Raw genomic sequence first — 10,042 nt, 5'->3', positions numbered from 1 at the left:
GGCTTGGGGGGGTGGCAGGCCGGGCCTGTAGCGCCCCTTCACGTGGGAGGCAGCCAACTCGCAACTCCTTTCTTCTGGCCACAATGCCTTGGCTTGCAAATACTTTTGCAAGCATCTTTTTCGGGGTATCTTAGAACATCCCACACGCGCGCGCACACACACAAGTAAAACATGGTTTGCTAGCCCTGGTTTCATGAAGTGCTCTGGACTAGACTCTTGTCTGAAGCACTCTTGGGAGACCAAATTGTACACCAGCTCTTAATTTCTCTGGTTTCTGGTTTGTTTCTCAAGGTGCTGGCTCTACAAATCCCTTAACGGTGTGTGGTCAGAATATTTGAAGGGCCACCTCTTCCTATAGGAACCTGCATGACATGTATGATCATAATGCATCTCACCATAAAGGGGGGCTAAATTACAGCATAATGCTTTTCCAGTGGCAATGAGCCAGTTTTGGTACTCCCACTTGGGAGAGGTTCTTCTTGGCTCATTTATCACTGTGTTTAAGATGGGCAATAAAGATTGTTCTGTTGTCTGGCTTTTGATGCAGCCTCATCTTGTTCTCTAATTCTAATTTTAATTCTCAGATTTGATTTTAATTATGGTTGTAATCATTTGTTTTATGACATACCTTTAAACAATATTGAGTGTATATTGCATTATAAATAACATATAATGAATTAATCTGATGAAGTTAACTATTGTACAAAAGATTATGCTACTATAGGGATGCAGTACTATTTATTTAGGATATTTCTAGGCTGTCCATCACTTTCATTTCTGGACAGCTCACAATAAAATCTATAAATACAATGTACATATCCCAAACAACAGTAATAAATTAGATATCCCACAATACATGTATAGACAGAAAAATGCCCTATAACTCCCAGCATTTCCTAGCCAAGATTAAATTAATCAGTCTGCCGAACCATGCACTGGATTGCACCCTTAATCTATTAGGATTTCAGATACCACAAGGCTCTTTACTGTAACAGATTAGAATAGCTGCCCTTTTATCACGTAAACATGGTGTTAGAAATTTTGGTCATAATAAATATGCAGTATTTCTAATAATTGCAATGTATGGCTGTGAAAGTTGGACCATAAGGAAGGCTGAGTGCTGAAGAATTGAGGCCTTTCAATTGTGGTGCTGGAGGAGACTCCTGCGAGTCCCTTGGACCGCAAGGCGATCAAACTGGTCAGTCCTAGAGGAGATCAACCCTGACTGCTCTTTAGAAGGCCAGATCCTGAAGATGAAACTCAAATACTTTGGCCACCTAATGAGAAGGAAGGACTCCCTGGAGAAGAGCCTAATGCTGGGAACAATTGAAGGCAAAAGAAGAAGGGGACGGCAGAGGATGAGGTGGCTAGATGGAGTCAATGAAGCAGTCTGCATGAGCTTAAGTGGATCCCGGGAGATGGTGAAGGACAGGAAGGCCTGGAGGAGTCTTGTCCGTGGGGTCGCTATGGGTCTGACGTGACTTTGCAACTAGCAAGCAAAACCCAATGATTATTTCTCTTCCCAGATTATAGGTAAGGTTCTAAGAAAACATGACTTAATCAAAGTTTGCTGAGTATAGTCACCATGTCTTGAAATAGGACATGAACCCGGATCTCCAAGATCCAAATCAAACAAGCCAGACCTCATGGTCGGTGTGAAATACCAACGAGCCACAAAAGCAACCAAACAAGTAAGAACACTGAAAATGCAAATATATATATATAGACGAGGAAATATTCACACACCAGAATGAACATGTATACTTTCTGGAAGGTGGGGAACTATATATATATTTAAAATAGCTGAACTGTGAAAATGTGTATATTTAAGAAAATTTTAAAATGATGACTTCCTTCAACAGCCAAATATTGTTGCTTGATCATAATACCGACATCTTTCTTTAAAAAGACTGAGTAAAGACTGTTTGCAGTTGTGTACAACAAAAGTTTTTTCTGTTTACCCATGTCCACTTCCCCTCCTCTTTTTCTCTTGCCCTGTCACAGCAGGTTTAGTCAGGAAGCTGAGTAAGCACTTCACTGCATCTCTCAAGCAAGAACACAATAGCTAACAGTCCATACTCCACTGAGATATAATTGGTCCAGTACCATCTACTGGATGAACTATATGATGACACTATCCACACTCCTGGAAAATGTAAATTGCCATTTCTAGGGTAGGGATCTATAGTTGTGAAAATGTTCACTATTTTGCCATGTCACTGGTGGGCCATGTACATGCATACAGTTTAGGGCTTTGTGCAGCAAATTCTGATGCACCTGTACTTAGAAGAAAGTTCTATTGGTTCTACTGGTCTGAGGGGGTTTCTTTTTCTGTTGGTTTTGCCTACTCATTTATTCACTTCAAATAAACAAACTGTGGTTTAATACTGTGACTCTACAGCAACTATCTTTCAAGGACTCCCCATCTCCATCCTCATGGTGTATTTCTTTCCAGTTATATACACTGAGCTTTCAATCCTATACTCACTTACCTGAGAGTAAGTTCCATTGAAATGTTTATATATAACCCCACTGCTTATTCTATCACTGCCTCCCCCAACTTGGCACCCTCCAGATACATTGGACTACAACTCCCATCATTCCAAATCAGCATGGTCAATGCTTCCTGGGGAAATGGGAATGGGGTTCAATGCAATTGGAAGGAACCCAGTTGAGGAAGGTTTTTAATCAGTTGGGGGTCTGAAGACACATTGGTACAACCTGCTAAACTGCCCCTGAGTAAGCCACATTGCATGTGATGTTTGCTGAACAGCCACTGGTGGGTCCAACAGAATCAGACACACCGTGGCTTGTTCTCTCCCTTTGTCCAACAGCTGGAATCCCAGCGTCCTTTGCAGCAGAACCCCTCTTGTCTCCCTATCCCAATTTCAATTGCCACCCCTTTTTGTCTGCTGCCTTTGTTCCCCTGGCAGGGCCTCAAAAAGGCGCAGTTGGCATTATATTTTTTCAGGTTCCTGAAAATTGTGCAGCTGTGTTTATATTTTATTGTAATCAAAATACTGTATATCCAATATGTGTAGTGTTGCCTTGTTAATATCCATTTAAGTTGCAACTCTCAAGGAGAGCAATTTGCAATAAGTAACAAAGCCTATAGGCTAATTTGCATACAGCCTTGTCTCAAAGCTGCTTGAAAGCAGAAGTTCAGAAAACTATTTCCCAGACTTAAAAAAAAATCCATGTCTGGTCATTCAAGAGCTATTCTTATGTGTACTGAGCTTTTAAAAAAAGCATGAGCAACACCTTTCAATATCTATTCACGCTGCTTTCTGAAAGTTAAATGACGGACTGGCCTTGAAGTAAATGCTCTTCCTTCTTATAGATAAGCTGTGTTACTCTTTAGCAGCTAAAGTTTAGTCCAACCTAGAACAGGTATATTTATGCCTTACCTAGAGAGAGGACAAAAGACCAAAGCAGTGTGCATAGCTCTTATAATAGCCAGACAGAAGTGGTTTCCAAACAGCCCCTCACCATGCTGAAAAAAATAATTATTTATATCATATATGTGTACAGCATTGAATATTAATAAAAAACACAGAACACTTGTATGCATATCACTTGAAAAAAGAGAAAAAAGTGTTGGAGAGTAACAATATGCATTTGTCTGTTTCTAGCAAGAAAAACCCAAATTCCGAACCAAGACTAGAAGGATTCTCAAAAATTAATACCACTACTGCTGTTTTCAGAAAAGAAAATGGCAGAACAGAAGGTCCTTTAAAAGAAACAAAAATATATGATCAGTTTGCTCCATTAGGTTTAACAGAACTTACATTTCTATCTTGCTGTTTAACCCAAGCAGCTCCCTGTTCTCCTTCTTTTAATATAAGCTCTTTTATAGCATTTGCAAAGGATTTGAAACTACAGAGTGTCTGCCTGCGGTTTCCCCTTTCTACCGCCATGAAATGGTTTCTCCCACTGCACAAGGCTTTCCCTGTCTGTTCCTAAACCAGTTTAATCCAGTTTTGCAGCCTGGCCTGCGATTCATGAATTGCCTTTGGGTGTCGGCATGGCAACCCTGGAAATTAGGTCAGTAGCCCAGGCGACGACATGGCTTGTTGTATTGGGAGTTGCCTGAGAGTCAGACAAAATGTACATGTCACATACGCAGTGCCCGCTGCCCCCTAAACTCCAGAGTAATTAATTTAGGTTAATTACTACTCTCCCACTCCCTGTTCAGGCAGAAATGAACAGGAAGCACTTCCCTTAGTAAAGAACTGCAGCATTGGACAAAGCTTAAGCTGTGACTATTTATTTGCCTGCCATTTAGCTGCTATAAGCAAGGCGCTTCAGTGCCTATATTTGGCAACCCTACTCAGATCTCTACTTTCACCCTTGGCCCGGGATTTCACAAGCGAAAAGAGGAAAACACTGCGTATTTATGTGAATAGTTGCAAATCCCATACTTCTAGGATTTGGGGTTCTGGGCATTGCAGAGAATTTTGACCCTTGATTCTGTGAATGCAAAAATGAATGAAAGTTTGGATTAGTTTAGGGGGGAGGATCCAGATATTGCCAGGGTGCCCCTTAGAGACCAATTTTATGCTGTTGGCTTTGCTGAGGCCAACTGCCTTTGGCTCCCCCAATGGCAGCTGTCTTCATCAAAGTGCAAAGCAGAAAGGGAGAAAAGAAGCAGGCCCACTGCATCACCTCTGCTCAGAGACCAGCTGCCTCTGGTCCTGTTTAAGAGCAGCTATTTCATGAGGTGCCCCAGTTGTTTCCATTCCAGCCAATCCTTCTGAGAATCGTACACAAATTGGTGCCAGAACTTGCTACTTTCCTCTTTCCTTACTCATCTCTTTTTCCATGTGTTTCGTGTCTTTTAGATTATAAAGCTATGGGCAGTTCCCATGTTACTGCTGATATCTATCTGTAAGCTGTTTTGGGAGTCTTTTTCCATCCTAAAGCAGAGTACAACTGTTTTTAGTAGGTTGTTAACCATAACATTATATTTTGGATGTGTAAAATCTTATTTCATCTGGTGTAGTGCTGAAAGGTGCATATATTAAAACATATACTTATGAATGCTGGGAGGAATTGTCCCCTTTCTTCTGCAGGAGGCACTGCAGCAGCACTCTTTTCTGTCTGGATTCTTCCAATCCCTGCATAGGCCCTTACGTATGTGGATCCTGGGAGAGGTCTATTTATTTATTTTCAGCCTGTTTGCTTCATCCTGAAGATGAGCCTGGTGCAGATTAGCTCCTACCTATGCAAGAGCAGATGCTTGGAGCAAAAGGAAGTGTTGCGGAAGCTCACACTTGGCTGGAGGCCTAGCTAGCTCTAGATTTTAGAGAGCTTTCTGAAACAGGGAAGATGGGGAACAGAAAGGTCAACAACCTTCCTGGGGCATGCATGGATGGACAACTTGTGTTCCTCCAGCTGTTTTGGCCTACGACTCCCATCAGCCCTTACCAGTAGAGTCAGGGACGTAATGAGAGTTGTAGGCCAAAAAAATAAATCTAAAGGGGCACAAGTTACCTGCTCCCGGCATGGGGTATCATGGAGACAGGAGAAGATAACAAAGCAGTGCTTGTTTACCAAGGGGTCAGGCAGGCAAAAACTTCAAAAGCAAGGGGAAGTGAAGGGATTTCCAGATACCTTCAGGGATGTTGAAGCAAGAGACACCAAGAGTGGGTGTTAGGAACAGGGCACCCAGTCACTCCCAGAGTAATTTGCTCAGCAGTAAATAAATATATAAATGGGTGTTGTGGGTGTCACGATACCCTAAAGCCTGGCAATGCTAGGAGGTGAGCTTTGCATGTGTTGGCTGGAGAAACTTTCCTTGTTTTGTACCAAGTGTCCAGTCAGGTCTCACCTTCTGGTGAGACACAGAGACACATAGTAAGTTGTCAGGGGAGGGTTAGCACATGATTCTCTCCACTTTTCACCTTCCCAGGATAAATGCAGACCCTGTCTACTTACTTGGGCATCCCCTGTCTGTATGACCTGCATGGCCAGTGCGTTTTTTGTCATGGAACGCACCGGAATGGAGTTCTGGCACCTTTTTTCGATGGATTTTCCAAGTTTTAAAAGTAACTTTTGAAAAATGGATGTTTGGTCCATGTGGATTTGAATCGCCCTGTCGAGCGTAGCAGGTCGGTGGCAAAATCATTAAAATGGTGCATGCGGGCTGCTTGTGTGTCGAGTCCGATGCATGCGCACTTCATCCGTGCTGGTCGTGATGGTGCTGCTCGGCTTGCGCTTGGTCTTGTGGTTGCGCGCTCAGTGCTTACTTCGGGTGGTGACCATTATGTTTCGTTACACAACTGATGTGTGTGGTTGTGTGTACAGTGATTGACTATGTGCAAAAGGTAAATATTTAAAAAAAAACCTTGGTGAATTTAAAATCTTTTTTTAATTTTTAGTGTAAAAGTGTGACCCCAAATTTAAAAATGAAAAAAATTACTTATTCTCAACCACCGGTCCTGCTAATAAAAAAGCCAGAATATTAACAGACACAACTACAGAACACATAGATACTAACAGCAGGGAAAGGAGTCTAGAAGATTTGTCGGACAAGAATTGGACAAAACTTTGGAATTTACTATGAACATTTGCCTTAAATACAATAAATTAAATTTATGTTAAGAACTGAATATATATTTTTTTAAATAAAAGATTAACAAGATATGAGTTCCAGCACCTTTTTTCTTACAAAAAAAGCACTGTGCATGGCCATTGACCAATTGCAATTGTCGCCATCAGTCAGTCGCTGTCAGCCAAACCTGGCAAAAAGCCTTTTTGGCGTTACCTCACATGAAGCACCATCTTTGTGGGGATTCCAAGTAGCGGCTTTCTGTTTTTGTGTCCACTTCTGCCTTGTTCTTGGGTTCATGAATAAATCCTCCTTTTTTAACTCTTTCTGGTTTGTTTGTTGTTGTTTGTTTGGCGGGGGAAATAAGTATTTTGTAGCCATCCATGCACCCCATGGCAGCCATTTTATAAACAGACACCCCTCCATGGTAGACATTTTGAGAGAGAGCCCACAATATTCTCTCAAAATTGCAGTTGTGCCTGCAAGCCAAACAATTTGGGGACCCTGCACTAAGAAATGCCAACAAGGGGCCCTGATACATGTGTGGTTGCTTTCTTAATTTACACAATAGGCAAGACAGAATGTCTGGTGTATGCATTTTCTTTTTATTGTGTATATGCGCTACCATTCTTCCTCTACTTTACAGATGTGCTTAGTTGGACTGTTGGGATCAGTGCCTATTTCGACCTTCAAGTTTTGTTATCTAGACTGTTTGGGTCACACTTATTGAGTGAGGGAAGGGGAGAAGGATGGGTAAATGTTGACTGGGACTGGAACCATCTAGCTTCCCTTTCCTGGATAAATGGCAAGAGGGTGGAAGAATCCTGCTAGACTCTGCCAGCATTATCTCGAGGCAGGTGGTGGCAAAAGTATGGGGAGTTCACTGTGCAATGGTCTACACTGGAGGACTGGTGCTGGCTGTAACACTGCTAACCCCTTTCAAGATAATGTAGATCTTTGTGTTGTCATTGTTTTTTTAAAGTATGTTTCAAAAGATTATGTGCTTTTTAGTACATTCTGATTTTTAATTCTTTGCATTACATCTAGAATATCTCTTCTGTAGAAGGAGTGGCTCTGCCCATGGTTGGTGCCATTGCCTGATTTTGGGGAATACCCTCTTCTTATCACAGCTTACCCATTCAAATAATTCCCTCAAACCCCAGTTAAGCATTTTCATGGAATTTTTCACAGAGAGGAAAAGGCAGAGCCACCAACTTACACACATGTAAATCGGGATCCTGCCCTTTCTGTTTAAATAAAAGTTTAATTTCTTTATCTTGCCACGGGTGAAATTGATAAGGGATCTAACTAATGAATGCTAAACAACAACAACCAAGGCAAATCTGGCTGCTGTTAAAATCTACTTTTTAAATTTAATGAAATATTATTTTAGTAAGATGATTGGAATTGAAAAAATGGAGATGGTTTACTGTCAAAATCTTCCTTTTCAGGAAATCAACAATGGCAAAAAACTCTTTTTCACATTCTGAATTTCAACTTGTAGGTTAGGCTTGTACAAGGGAAAGATTTCAAGGCTTCAGAATAAGACTTGAATAACATACTTTGCAGAAACCTGGCTTGGTAAGAAATAGCTTAATAATTTATAAGTTATTCTTGACTTTAACTCAGAAAAATCCCGCAACCATGTGGAGCACTGGAATAGACTCTGTAAAAACTGTCTTGTGATCAGAAAATTCTTTGCCATCTGGCAAAGGTCACCTGAGGTTACTAATTGCCTACCCTTAGGCAAACAGAGCTGACTTAACTTCAGGGATAAATGCTTCATCCTCAGGTGAATTCCTGTTGTCTGGGCAACAGATGTGGGAGGAGAGACTTCTAGCTGTCATGGCAACAGAGGAATCCCAGTCTTATCAACACATGTCCCTTCCCTCTCAGCTTTCAAAAGCTCTGCACTGTTTATTTATTGTGGAGACAACTGGATGGCATCTCAGAAGCTCTTGCAAAGCACTTAACATAGGTATGTATCTCTGGTTGGAAACCTGCTTGGATTGGGACTTGTGGGCTTCCTTGCTGTTTGATGCTAGATCATTGGAAAGTTACTAGGCTTTGTTTCCAATTCTGGGAGGGAGAAAACAGAGTGCGTAACCAGTATTTGTCAGTTTTGTTTCTAGATTAGGCACTAGCTAGATCAGCCATCCCAATCTGGTGTTATCCAGGTGGGCTGGATTGCAACTTCCAGGTTACCAGTCAGCCTGGTCATTCTGGAGGGCACCAGATTGAAGGATGGCTGAGTTATCTAGTTACATTGCTTTCCCTTTTGTGCTTCTTCCCCATCAAACACACAATCCCCCTTTTCATACTTGCTCTTTATGAATCATTCTTAAAAATAGGAAGATGTCATCCATTAATTTAAATTTAGATTCTACTAACTCCTCACCCACAACAATTGTGTGTGGGTGAGGAAACTATAAATGTCTCTGATCCAATTCCTGGACTGAAAGGCCAGGACACTTTGTCACGATGCGAATAATCCCTCTCAGTGTAATAATCCTCAAGGGTACCACATCTCTTTTGTTCATGCCTTCCTTCACCAAATTACATTTTGCAGTATACGCAACAGTCCCAGCAATAGTAATGCCATCCTAGACATTTTTATTCAGTAGTTGGTTTCTCTCTGTTTAGTGCATCTTACTCTCTTGTGTGTTTGGGATTGCAACCAAAGCATAGAATAGAAGTGAATAAGCAAGAGTAGAATCTTTCTGTTGTTTCATTGCAGGTCTTCCCACTTCCCAATTTTATTTCAGGAACTTCTCTCAGATCCCTAGCAGTTCACATGATGCTTTTGTGAGGCTGTGGCAAGAGTAGAGATTGCCCCTTGCTCTTAAGCCTTCCTTGTGGCTACAATTATACCATTATACAAAAGATCAGCCAAAGACCTTCCAGTTCCATGATTTGATTTCCAAAGCTGCATTCTACACCCTCAGCAAACTGTGTTATGGATGCTGACTCTTTGGTGCCAGAACTATTAGGTTCTCCTAATCTGCCCCCATCTGCAGATGTTGGTGCCAATAAACTGGCTCAGAATTCCCCAAAAGACTCAGCTGAGAGCCATGCAAACAGACCAGAAAAAGATGCCAAAGAAGCCTGGAACCAAAATCTCTTGGTGTCTCCAGCTGAAGGAGTGGAAGATATTTACAATGAGGAGCAGTGCCCATATGCCCCTGAAGTAGAGAGGTATTACTGTCAGATCAACTGGCCACAAGCCGTGCTAAATAAGTGGGCAATGGAGAAGACAGACAGGCAGAGGAGACCTAGCCTGACCATCAGACAAGATGCGGCCACCAGTGGTAGCGAGATGCCTGAGCCAGCCCCAGAGGGACCTGCCTGTGAGCATGGTGAGCCAGAGACTGAGACTCTTGGGATGCCACAGAAATGCTGTTGTAGCACAGAGACATAGATAATAAACAAGCATGGAATTACATTGCCCAGTGTGGTGAGAACATAGTACAGATTGCTGCATTGGCTCATTTC

Source organism: Varanus komodoensis, unplaced genomic scaffold (genome assembly GCF_004798865.1).
Source record: "Varanus komodoensis strain SLA01 unplaced genomic scaffold, ASM479886v1 scaffold53, whole genome shotgun sequence".
Classification (NCBI taxonomy): domain Eukaryota; kingdom Metazoa; phylum Chordata; class Lepidosauria; order Squamata; family Varanidae; genus Varanus; species Varanus komodoensis.
The sequence above is the reverse complement of the archived record's forward strand: the minus strand, read 5'-3'. Positions refer to the sequence as shown.